Raw genomic sequence first — 13892 nt, forward strand, 5'->3', positions numbered from 1 at the left:
AATCACAAGTATTCGATAAAGATTTTAAGGAATCTCATAAAAATATATTTATTTTGGATATTAAATATATTTCAGATATTTAATCTAGATTTTAAATTATTTATTAATATCCCGAAGATATTCAAGAGAGTAGATAAATAAGTTTAACATTTTACTATTTAAACTCCAAATTTAAATTTAGGTCATTTATTATACATTTGCCCATATTTTATTTAACAAGTGGAATTCATTAAATTTGTCTTCATTATGGTCAATTATGTCATTTACAAGATAATTGTAGTTTAAATAGTAATTTTGGGTGCTTATTTATCGATTCCCGTATTCAAAAACATATTTGTTTGAAAAGAATACTGTTCTAAAAATCCCGATAAATCCCCGATTCAACCGATTAATCCCCGATTAATCTCTTATAAAATATCCATTCGATTCGATTTTTGAAATCCGACTAATTCTTACGAACTTTTCTTTATTGGAGTATATATAAGAAAAAATGACCAAAATACCTCTTTTTAAGTATCCTTTTGCCAAAATACTCATTTTGAAAAAATGTGCCCAAAATACCCATCACATACTCCACTCTAATATTAATATTGGAGTATTAGGATGATATGACACTTTCAATGGAGTATCAGGATGATACTCTTTTGTCAACAGAGTATCATGGCAGATACTCCTCTGTCAGTGGAGTATCAGTCCTGATACTCCTTTCCCAATGGAGTATCACTTTTAATTTTTTTTTTAAAAAAATATAAAAAAATAAAAATAAATTTTAAAATTTTAGATGATACTCCAGACAAATGAGTATCTCACATGTTACTCCACTGACAAAAGAGTATATGGATCGATACTCCACTGACAAAGAAGTATCATCCCGATACTCCTATGTCACTGACGTATCAACCTGATACTCCACTAAAACTGGAGTATTTGGTGCGTATTTTGGACAGCTTAAAATTCTGATGGGTATTTTGGGCATTGTTATTTTAAAATGGTTATTTAGGTTTTTCACCTTATATATAATCATTTAATAAAATTAAAATACTATATTAATTTAAATATGAATAATAATAAAAATTATGATATAATAAATATAAATTTGTTAATACATAACTAATATAATCATAATAATATAATTAATATAATTTAATAGTATAATACATTTGATTAATCCTTCCGATTAATCATCGATTTTCAATTAATACTAAATCGGTAGCTCACTCGATTATCCCCGATTTCCGATTTTTACAATACTAGAAAAGATTATATAAATATTTGAATTTTTGTGATTTATGGTATATCATGATATCAAGAGATTTTATTAGATTTTGGCTGATATATATAAATTCAATAATAAATATAGCATATTATATTCAATTTAAAATCTAGCTCAATCTTTTCATCAAAAATATAATTTTCTTTAAAAAGGTTAGATTGCTGAAAATACCTTGTTCTTTTTAACTTGGTCAAACAAATATCATCTTTTAAATTTTTAGTCAAAAATATTTCTCTAATGCGCATTTCAAGGTAAGGTATAACTATTTAAAAACTGGATATCATCATTAAATAAAATTGCAAAAAAAAAAAGTAAAAACTGAAAAATGGGTACGTCCTTATTACACTTTCCAAGACACATGATGATATGAATAATGCATAATGCGTATCACCTCCACCAAAATTTTTATCAATTTTTATTTTATTTTAAATTTTTACGTAATAACCATTTTTAAAATGGGTCTCAGTCTTAATTATACCCATTATTCAAATGTTTATTAGGGAGATATTTTTTGACAGAAAAATAAAATGTGGCATCTTTGTCACTTATTCTTGAAAATGTGATATTTTTCTCATTTTTTTCCGAGAAACCTGCAATATTTGTAAGAGAAAAGTGTTTGTGGGTGTTCTCACACACATTACATAGTTTAGAACATTTTATACGATAATATTTTAAAAATAAAATTGTAAATATAAATACGACCCCTGCATTTAGAAAAATACTCATATATTACATTTATTTTTTTAAATTCAAGTATGTTTCCTGACTCCTGATTCCTGATATTATCCTCATGTCAACAATCCCTATTTATAATATTTATCTATTTTATACATTTATAAAAATGAGTTATATTACACATTGTACTGAAATAACGTTAGAAACTCTATATATCTACCATCAATCCATTAATCTATAATCTATACAAATTTATTAAAACCGAAGTATATAAATCGTTGGTGAGTATTATTATTTTATCAACAACTTTAATAAAATTGTCTTATTAAAAATTATTACAAACATATTACTCATACTACTATATTGCAATCTAAAATTAATGATTTAGTTGAAATATTATAGGCTGGGATGCTATCTATATTAACTTTATTATATTATTATAAGACATAATTTCATTTGTTCGATTGATTAATACCTTCCTAAATAGTATATTAACATCTTACAAAATAAAATTTAAATAAATATATTTTAATTAAAAAATTAAATTATATATCAAATATAATTATAAATTTTATGAATTATTATTCAGTTTAATTTCTAATCACACGGATCCCATGCTAATATTACTCTATACCCTATTCAAATTCAGTATCAATTGTTGGTTGATATTATGGGCTCTGTGCTCGGTTTAATTGGTATCAAAAGATTATTGATAAAATATAAATTAGTATTACGGGACGGACTTAAAGTATCTGGATTGGGCTTAATTAGTATCAAAAGACTTATTGAAATGAACTCATTAAAAACCTAAGTACAAATATATTACTAAAACTATTATATTAAAAATAAATCGTTAATCGATATCACCGACTCAATACTTTTTTTGTTGATAAACAGGCAATATATTAAAAAGCATTGGAACCAAATCTAATTACAAACAGTTCCAATGATAGAAGAAACTTAAATAAGACCCCTATTTCGGCACATCTATCTCCCCTTCCTCTGTTAAGATCAATCTCTTCCTCGTCGAAATGATGATACAGGTAGACCGACTTCTTACTATCTACTAGTTCCATGAGCCCATCGTTGTTACAGCAGTGATCCTGAAGGATCTTACTTTAACCTTTAGACATAGCCTCATAAACCTGTTGGAGATAGGTCTTATCATCCCGAAGATTGTCCCTTACCACCCCGGTTAAGTCCGGACAGCCCCCATCCCCACCAACTTTCACAATACCCCCAGCATTACCATCAAGCTTATCCATACCCACCGCTTCACCAACAGTTACCTTAACACACTCATTAACTCCACCACCCCTTATATTCTCAATTTGTAACCAACTGAAGATATGTGGGCCAATTGGGCTAGAGTTGAGATCATTTGGGTCGTCCACCAATTCACAATTACAAGCCCAAGTCAAAGTGATGCCCCATACGAGCCTGACTATATATACTGATTTGGTCTACTTCAACAGATGTCGAAGAATCAGTTGTCTTTTACGGTTCATTTCAATTCCTGTATTTTCAATTCAGTACTTCTCAATTTTGTTATGTCTTGTACTTTTCATTCTGTCAATTCCATTTCCTTGTTTAGTTTCATTTGATTACTTTGCCCTTGTTTTATCAGTTATCGAACATATATAAAACATGAGTTTCCATGAATATTCTCAAGTAGCTGATAATTTTTATGGTTCAAATCCTTTTAGTGGTTTCAAAGAGTTAACCAACCCTCAGGTTGGTTACAATTGGTATCAGAGCCCGTGTTCCTCGGATATGTCGGTGAAGAATTTAGGGGTTACTGCACCATGTTATCCAGCTGCATATTCTTTCCCCCAATATCAGGTGAGTAACCCTGGCATGTACTATTCACACGAGTATGAACCACCACCCACAATTACATCGGAATCATGCGTTTCTGAATTATGTGCGTATCAGATGTTTGATACAAGTTCTAAAAGAGAATATGTTTTTGCTGATGAAAATTTTGACACCACCAGCGTAATTGCTTCGCCATATACTCTGACATGTCATACACTCTCTACTGGCCAATTTTATTATGCTCTTGAATCAACAAGTCCATTAACAACTCTTTGTTCTATTGTTGCATCCGGCACTGAATTGATTTCTGTTTTCAATAATCATGAATCTGATGAAGAATTTACGAATATAAATGAAGCCGTGAATAGTGTTTCTGTACTTGTCGAAACTGATGGTTATAAGGAATTTGAAGATGGAAGTATTAACAAAGGTATGGGGGGACAGACAGGCGAGGGATTAAACGGAGAAATTAATATCACTTTAGAAGATGTGGTTAAAGATGATAATATTGAAAGGAAAGCAGTAAAAAGCGGTGTTGAAGAAATTGAGATTGATGAAGCTACGGGTAATGGAAAGTTAACAGATCTAACTGGAACAGTAAGTAATTTGGACAGATTGACAAATAACTTTGATGATTCATTTGTGATGGACAACTTACTAATACATCAAAATTCAAGCTCTATTATCGAGTATGTTGAGGATTTTATGCACGTTAAAAACAGGGCGGAATTTATTTTTAAGCGTGATTTTGATGATAATCTTTTTGCTTATTGCTTTGTTAACGACCTAAACGAAGAAATCAGAGAGGCTCTTCAAGTATGGTCACCTCGAACTTTACAGGGGTCAATTGATTTGGCTAAATCTTATCAGGTTTTATTGTTTGCAGAGCGATTACTGGTTGATGTTATAGATATTAAAAATGAAGGTAGGGGACAACTCATTAACGGTGTTTCTGCTAAAACTTTTAGTTGTAAGGAAAGTGAAGGGTATAAAATCATGACGTCAGGGCCCTTGAAAGTTGCAGGTGTACTAGGTGACAATCTCAATTCTGTTGTATCTATACTACTTGTTACTGAAGAAATACCTCTAGTTATTCTTACTATGATGAGAGATGTGGTTCAAGCTTACTCTTGCAAGGGAATTAAAAATGATGTTCCCATCATACCAGCTCGTTTGATGTTTGATGATAGTTCTGGAAGAGATGAAAGGCTTAGCAAGGCGGGGAAGATAGCAAAGCTCCCAACTATAATGGTAATTGTTGTTTATTGGGGAACTCTGTCAGGGGCTTGTGGTTTTTCTTATTATCTTACCATGGGAAAGAGAGTTACGAGAAAAATACCTGAGATGAAGGGTAGGCATGCCAATCTGATCCAATTCAGATTTATTGAGCTCGACATAATGCCTTTTTCAAAGAGTATGGAGCTAGTAGAGAAATTTTTTATGGGAATTTATGGAAATGCAGTTTATAATGGCAAAATGAATGGGAATGTACTCATTTTGGATCCCGGCGGGGATGTACATAACAGGCGGACATGTCTTAGTAGTCCGATTAAAGAAAACAGAAGTGATAGAAATCCTAAAATACTTATTAGAATTAATGATTCACAAAAGCAAACAATCAGGAATGTCAGTGATATTTATAGCTTTACCATGGTGCAGATTATCATCCAGCCTAGAGCAGTTACACTTGTAAATTTGAAGGGCAACACTGTGAGAGTGATATTGTTGGAAACTAAGAGCTTCTTAGAAGAGGAGGGCAAAAATGGTGATACGAAAAGGAATGAAGAGGAGAATGGTGGTAAAGAAACAAAGAAAGATGAGGATCAATTGGTAAAAAGTGATAATCAAGATATTTATTTCGGTGAAGCAGATGTGAAAAATACAACTGATTTGTTTGTGAAGACGCTCGAGGAGGGGAGGCTTGAGACATACTGGAGCGAAATGGTAGATGCTTTTAGGAGTGTTCTTATAGTTAAACTAATGAGCAAGAACATTATCGCGATTAATGTAAGGCAGGGAACTACAAAACTGTGTTTGGCATTTGACATTGCTAGTTGTGAACCACGCGATGTTACAAGGTCTGATTTACTTGCTGGAGTCATGTCAGTATACATTAGGGACCGGCTGGTGGGGTTGTTAAAGTGGATTCATGGATGCCAAAATGGAGGCATTGTGAGGTTGACAAGAAAGGATTGTTTAAAGTTTTTTTATTGTCTGTGCTACCCTCATGATTACCAAATTATATCTATTCCCAAGTTTAAGGTACCAGTTATTAAGAGAATGACTAGTGCTTGGTTTTGGTGTGAGATAGCACTAGTTTTTGATCCTGGAAATTTGTTGTCTTATGGTGCGACCTTGGTGAAACTTATTGCTGCTACAATGGATGAGCATAAAATCTTAATTAATAATATCAGTGCTGCTCCAGGTGAGTTGCAAAAACTTTTGCTATGTGAATGGCTTGCTATTCACCATGATTCTAATTATTTTTCTTGGAGCTTGGAGAAAAAGTGGAAAGATTATATTCCAAGGATAAGGCATAAGAGTTTCGGTAATGGTATTAGTAAACTTAGTGAACCTGGAGAATCATTACCTACTTGCTTAGCCTCAACTAATGTTATAAGGCTAGCATCTGCTTGGTATTGGAGTGTCACTATATTAGTTTTTGATCCTGGAAAGTTTTGTTGCTAGTAATGTACTTGTTGAAATTCAATTATCCTTGAGGTCAAGGATATTTTAAGGGGAAGGAATTGTAACCAACTGAAGATATGTGGGCCAATTGGGCTAGAGTTGAGATCATTTGGGCCGTCCACCAATTCACAATTACAAGCCCAAGTCAAAGTGATGCCCCATACGAGCCTGACTATATATACTGATTTGGTCTACTTCAACAGATGTCGAAGAATCAGTTATCTTTTACGGTTCATTTCAATTCCTGTATTTTCAATTCAGTACTTCTCAATTTTGTTATGTCTTGTACTTTTCATTCTGTCAATTCCATTTCCTTGTTCAGTTTCATTTGATTACTTTACCCTTGTTTTATCAGTTATCGAACATATATAAAACATGAGTTTCCATGAATATTCTCAAGTAGTTGATAATCTTTATGGTTCAAATCCTTTTAGTGGTTTCAAAGAGTTAACTAACCCTCAGGTTGGTTACATAATTACATCTAGAGGTATCACATTAAGAGGAACAGAGTCAACAGGATCCGCTACACCGTTGTATACGATCATGGCACCCAACATGTCGTTTGCAATGTCATGATTCAACTCTGCTTCGTGAGCCAGATTATCAGGAGAAAGAGCATCAAAGTCTTCGCCAAAGCCCAAGTTATCATCAACCTCAAAAGGTAAAAATCGACCGATATTCCTTTGTGATAGGGTACAAGAGACCCGGATAGGCGTCAACCTGGACTAAGGGGAGGCATGCTTATCCGACCTGCTAAGACCCCCCTCTCCCAGGCCAATCAAGCATAGGAGCCCAGGCCCGGGTCTATCCTACCCCCCGGATCCGGATCCGCCTGCATACCCGGACCCGGATCGGGGCCGAAACCACAGTTAGGGAGTCTCAGCAGACACATCACATCCCACAACCCGCCAAGGAGGGGTACGTGGGCACGTGACTATGACAGCTATCAACAACCAACACCCCAGACAAGCACGGCGCGTTTCAGAGGCCGTTAGGACACTCTGGAGGTGGTCCTCCCCTAGACACGTGTAAGCAATCTGCCCAAGTCAGGCGTCCTCCGCTCCCAAGATCCAACGGCCCAGATTTAGAGGTCACTACCCCTAAACCCTACCTTGGGGCTATATATACCCCCAAGACTGAAGGGTTTAGGGGTTGGAAAATAATTTCTCTTGCACTCACACACTCTCATACACTCAAAACACACAGCAGAAATCACATATACACATCCACACACAAACACACAGCAGCCAGCAGCCTCTAAATGATATAAATATATATATACCTTCATCTTCTCCAAAGCCCGTTCTTATTCTTACACCGGAGGCGCCGTGGGAGCAAAACCCCCCTTCCGGTGTTGTTTTGCAGGCGCCCAACCTGCAGCTACACCTCTTCCACGCACAGAAGGTCCAGGAATGCCGTCGGACGGAGCCGCCCGCTCACCGGAGTTATCATTTGGCGCTAGAAGGAGGGGGCTCCATCCTTGGGTCTCGGTGCCCCTGGATTCATCTTCATCAGCAAACTCTTGACAGAGTCCACTTTCAAACCTGTAAGAACATAAACAACAAAACCCTTTCTTGAATATGAATTTTCATTTTAGCCACGTTTGTATGAGCGTCTTGCTTTAGGCCGTGTTTGTGTGAGCCCGCCCTTGTTTGTTAAGTTTTAGTTGTTTAGGGTTTGATAATCTTGGTAATCTCGAAGCCTGGGGTTTAACAGTCTTGGTGATTTAAAACCCAGAACTGTTTTAGCTTGCGTATTTTCTTTTGTGTTCAAGAGCCTGTTGTTCTTGTTTGGTATTATTGTTAGCAAAACCCAGAAAGTTTGCTTGCTGTTATTCTGGAAAATTTTTGTAATATTCAAAAAAGCAACCCCAGATCCATATTTGTAGCCTCAAAACTTGGTCAGTTGTTTGTACATTTGTGGTGATGGCAAGAGCAGGAAAAAGTACAGCTGGTAGGCCCTCCGCCAGTACCCATATTCAGGATCAAGACCCCTCTCAAGTTCAAGAACCTGGGGGAGACAGGGAGACCTTCCAGGAGCAACCACTGACACAGCATACCCCAATCAGGGATGCTAGAAATGTCATAGAGCTAAATCAGTACAAGTACACCAATGTTCCAGTTGCAGATGAGCATATGGCTAACTTAACAAGCCATTAACTTGCTGAAGCAATCAGGCTCTACAGAGATGAACAAGCCTGGGCTCAGATGGAATTTGAACAAGATGATGAGCAAGAAGAGTCCGGGGACTCTCAGCAATCCAAGAGATCTGTCTTCGACCGAATTGGGGCTAAGGCAAAAAAGAATCAAAAAGAGCTTAGTAAAAAGGAGACAGAAGCAACCAGAAAGAAAATATTAGAAGAAATCAGAGAAAAGATAAGAAAAGAAGAAGAAGAAAAGCTAGAGCAAAAAATTCAGAAAAGAATGCAGATGGAGGAGGAGAGGCTCCTCGCTAAGACAAGAGGCAAAAGAACTCGGAGGGACCCTACCCCCGAACTTATTACTGATGACGAAGAGGAGGGTCAGAAAGATCTCAAGGACATGATTTACGAGCTCCAGAGAAAAATGGAGAAAGAATCTGGGGTGGAAGTTGGGGAGACCCTACCTTCAGTCACTCCCTAGAAGCCATCGCTCGACAGAAAAATCTCAAACATTACAACTTTGACTCTTTCGACGGACTTGGGGATCCGGAAGAGCACCTCAACTACTTTGAACAGATAGCTCAGATATACTATTACAATGACTTGACGAAATCCAGATTCTTCGCCTCGACCCTCAAAGGGGGGGCTCAAAGATGGTTCAGCAGAATCCCGTCAAGAAGCATCCACTCCTGGAAAGAATTTAGAGGAGCCTTCCTTAGAAGATTCAGAGCCAATAAAACACATGAAATGCACATGTGCCAATATGATAACGAAGCACTCTCAGCCTATATGCGAGGTTCCAGGAAGCCATCAACAAAGTCTCGAATCTCGATGAAAGGGAGGCTCTAAGCATATTTCGAAGAAACCTGGATCCAGAACACAACGAGAGGTATATTGTGGAGTTGATAAACAAAGAGCCCCAAAGCCTGGCCGCGGCTTATTCCATGGCAGCCCGGTTCATAAAAGAAACAGATGTTCTCCAGGCGATGAGAATGACTCGGAATGGAGGAAACAGGAATAAATCTTCTGATGACCGACCGAAAGGGGGTTACCATTAGGAGAAAAAGTTCAAACAAAGCAACCAAACCCAGCAAACAAATGTTGTACAAAACACCCCAATATTCCAAAGATTGGATCCCAAAACAGAGTCCAGAAGTGATCCCGGTCCACCTAGGCAGGAAAGGGAGCCTAGGCAAGAGCCAGAGTGGACACAACTAAACAGGACCCGGGAAGAGATACTGAAGGAGATTAAGGGAAAGCCATTCTACTATCCTCCAAAGCCAATGCAGACTCCCCCAGAGAGCAGACCTTACAACAGGCAGTGCGACTATCATGAAACCCATGGGCACAAGACTGAAAATTGTCTCTCTTTAAAATACTTTATTGAAGATCAAGTCAAGAAAGGCAACCTGAATCAATACATATCAAGGGAGAAAAATCAGAGAGAAGAAAGGCAAATAAAAGGTAAGAATATGGTAAATATGGTCCTGGGAGGCTCACACTCTCCCCCTAGGAGCCCGGGCTCAGGAGATGAAGTATTCTCAATTCAATCCTACCCGGAGATGATGATCTCATTCAGCAGCAAGGATTATGAAGGGGTCAACCCAAATCACAATGAAGCCTTGGTGGTAACACTTGATATCTTTGACAACGAAGTGAGAAGGATGCTGATTGATAATGGATCTTCAGTAAACATACTCTTCAAGCATACTGTGGACCGGATGAAGCTAGGGAGCGTACGCTCAAATGAATGCCGAGAGGACCCTCTGTATGGGTTCGGGAACAACTTGGTCCCGATCCAAGGAACTTTGTACTTGCCAGTAATGTTTGGATCGGCCCCAAACCAAGTTACCCATGTGATTAAGTTCTACGTGATCAATACTCCCTCATCTTACAACGGCATAATCGGGCGCTCAGCCTTGACCAGGATCCAAGCAATCACCTCCATATCACATTTGAAAATCAAGTTCCCAACCCCAACCGGGGTAGGACAAATCAAGGGAGACTATGAGGTAGCTGAAAGATATTATAGCCAGGCTCTGGTAATGGCTGAGACCCATCAAGACAACAAGAGAAAGGCAGTCGTGCTCCGGAAACAGCAAAGTATTAAGAAACATCGCCAACAATCAAGGGATGATGGGAGAAAAGAAGTTCAGGTCATGGAGACCCTCTCAGATCCAAAAGCAACCAAACAAGGCTCAGAAGAGCAAAAAAGCAACCAAGTCACAGAAGGGATGGAATTGGGCCTAGGCATTGACCAAACCAACCCTACTGTGCAAGCAACCAACCCAGAAATTACTGAAGAAAGAAACAATAAAGAGATGACAGCCCAGGCTCAGATTTATATGAAAAAGAACACAGAGGCTCGGATCCAGAAGATGGTATCAGATACGGATCAATCCAAGATAGAGGCCGTTGTTGAAACAGAAACAATTCTGATCAGTACAAGCGATCCTTCAAAAAAGATAAAGATAGGATCCGGGCTCGAGGCTAATTTCAGAAAAGACTTGGTGTCACTACTCCAAGGGTACCCTGATATATTCGCTTGGACCCCGAAAGAATTGCCCGGGTTGGATGAATCCATAGCGATGCATAGTTTGGACGTCAACCCAGAGAGGAAGCCAGTCAAGCAAAAGAAAAGAAATTTTGCCCCGGAAAGGCAGAAAGCAATCGATGAAGAAATTGAGAAACTACTGAAAGCTGGAATAATATGCGAAGTCAAATACCCAGAATGGCTGGCAAATGTAGTGATGGTGAAAAAACCAAACGGAAAGTGGAGAATGTGTATCGATTACACAGACTTGAATAGTGCATGCTCAAAAGACCCCTACCCTTTGCCAAATATTGATCAATTGATCGATGCAACCTCTGGGCATGTGATGCTAAGTTTCATGGACGCCTACTCGGGGTACAACCAGATCAAGATGAATCCCAGAGACATTCTAAAGACAGCCTTCATCACCCACAGGGCGGTCTATGCTTATGTAATGTTGTCGTTCGGATTGACTAATGCGGGAACAACATATCAAAGGGCAATGAATAAAATCTTCAAGGACCAGATTGGAAGGAACCTGGAATCCTATGTGGACGATATGATTGCAAAATCCACAAGCGTCCCCGGGCACATAGAAGACCTGAGAGAATGCTTCGAAAACTTGAGAAAATACTCACTCAGGCTCAATCCAGAAAAATGCACATTTGGAGTAGGGGAAGGAAAATTCCTTCGATTCATGATAAGCAACCGAGGAATTGAAGCCAACCCAGAAAAGATAAAGGCAAATCAAGAGATGAAGGCTCCCAGAACACAAAAAGATGTGCAGAAGCTAGCAGGATCACTAGCAGCACTCAGAAGATTCATCTCCAAGCTAGCTGAGAGATGCCTACCCTTCTTTGACCTATTAAAAGGAGCAACCAACAAGAGAGAAGTTAATTGGAGCCCGGAATGCCAAAGCGCATTTGAAGAAATCAAAAGGTACCTTTCTCAACCCCCTGTGTTAACAAAAGCTCAACCCGGGGAACCCCTATCCCTTTACCTGTCAGCAGGGGCCCTGGCAGTTGGAGCAGCCTTGATCAGGGAAGATAATGGAAAACAGCAACCAGTTTATTATGTGAGCCAAGTGCTAAAAGATGCAGAGACCCGGTACCCGAGGCTAGAAAAGTTTGCTTATGCCTTAGTCACAGCATCCAGAAAACTCAGACACTACTTCCAGGGAAGGGAGATACGAGTTGTAACAAACCAACCATTAAGGAAGATAATACACAAGCCAGATGTCTCAGGGAGGTTGGTAAATTGGTCAGTTGAGCTAAGTCAGTTCAATCTAAGTTTCATTCCTAGAACAGCAATCAAAGCCCAGGCTCTAGCTGATTTCATCATAGAATGCAATTTCCCAGAAGAAGAGCCCGTGCCCATGAGCATTGACCCTGAGAGAAACACAGATCAAGAAACAGAAGCCTGGGCTCTCAAAGTTGATGGTTCTTCAATAAATGAAAGATCGGGAGTCGGGCTCACCCTAAAGAGCCCAGAAGGGTTCACAATCCAAATAGCAATCTCATTTGCATTCTCAGCAACAAATAACCAGGCAGAGTACGAGGCCTTGATTGCAGGATTGAAGCTAGCAAGAATACTCAGGATTCAGAATCTCAAAATCTACAGCGACTCCCAGATCGTCGTAAAGCAAACAAATGACGAGTACATAGCCAAGGATCCAGTTCTAGCCAAGTACCAGGCTCTGGTCCAAAGCTACCTAGCCTCCATACCAAAAATCCAAGTCATCCAAATCAGCAAAGAGGAGAATTCAGAAGCTGATGCATTGTCTAAACTTGTTCAAAATTCGTCAGACCTGGATTGCTCCGTCTACTTCGAAGAATTGCAGAAACCAAGCACAGAATCTGAGAAAGTCATGGAGATAGAAAACAGTCTGAATTGGATGACTCCATTAATCAACTACTTGGAAAAGGGAGAGCTCCCGGAGGATAAAAAGAAGGCTCAAAGGTTAAAAGCAAAAGCTTCAAAATTCTTCGTGGAAGAGGGAATACTCTATCGCCGGACCTTCTCCTCCCCAACACTCAAGTGCATAGGCCCAGGAGAGGCACAATACTGCCTCATGGAAGTTCACGAAGGAATCTGCGGGGACCACATGTCCGCAAAAGCACTAGCTCACAAAATCATAAGGCAGGGGTACTACTGGCCTACTATCCACCAGGATTCAATAGACTTTGTGAAAAAATGCAAGGAATGCCAACTCTTCAGCAATGTCACACGGATGAGCCCAGTCCTACCCTCCTCAGTCTTGTCACCAATCCCATTTGTTGTATGGGGAATTGATATCATGGGACCCTTTCCCAGAGCCAGAGGAGACCTCAGATACTTACTAGTCTTAATTGACTATATGACAAAATGGGTAGAGGCAAAGGCAATGAGAACAATAAACCAACAAGACTACATCAAGTTCATGGACAACATATTGATGAGGTTTGGGATCCCGAGGGTACTGGTCTCAGATAATGGTCCACAGTTCGTTGGTTCAGAATTCGAATCCTACCTTCAAGAAAGGGGCATCCGGCACAAGAAGTCATCAGTAGCCTACCCTCAAGGAAATGGCCAAGTTGAAGTAACAAACCGAATACTTCTCAGGGGGATAGAGAAGAGACTAAGGGAAAGCAAAACCAAATGGCCAGAAGAATTGCCTAATGTACTTTGGGCATACAGAACAAGCCCCAGAACAAGCACAGGAGAAACCCCCTTCAAGCTGGCTTATGGAACTGAAGCCATGCTACCAATTGAAGTAGGATCCCCCT

The sequence above is a fragment of the Apium graveolens genome, chromosome 7, assembly GCF_009905375.1.
Source record: "Apium graveolens cultivar Ventura chromosome 7, ASM990537v1, whole genome shotgun sequence".
NCBI classification, from domain to species: domain Eukaryota; kingdom Viridiplantae; phylum Streptophyta; class Magnoliopsida; order Apiales; family Apiaceae; genus Apium; species Apium graveolens.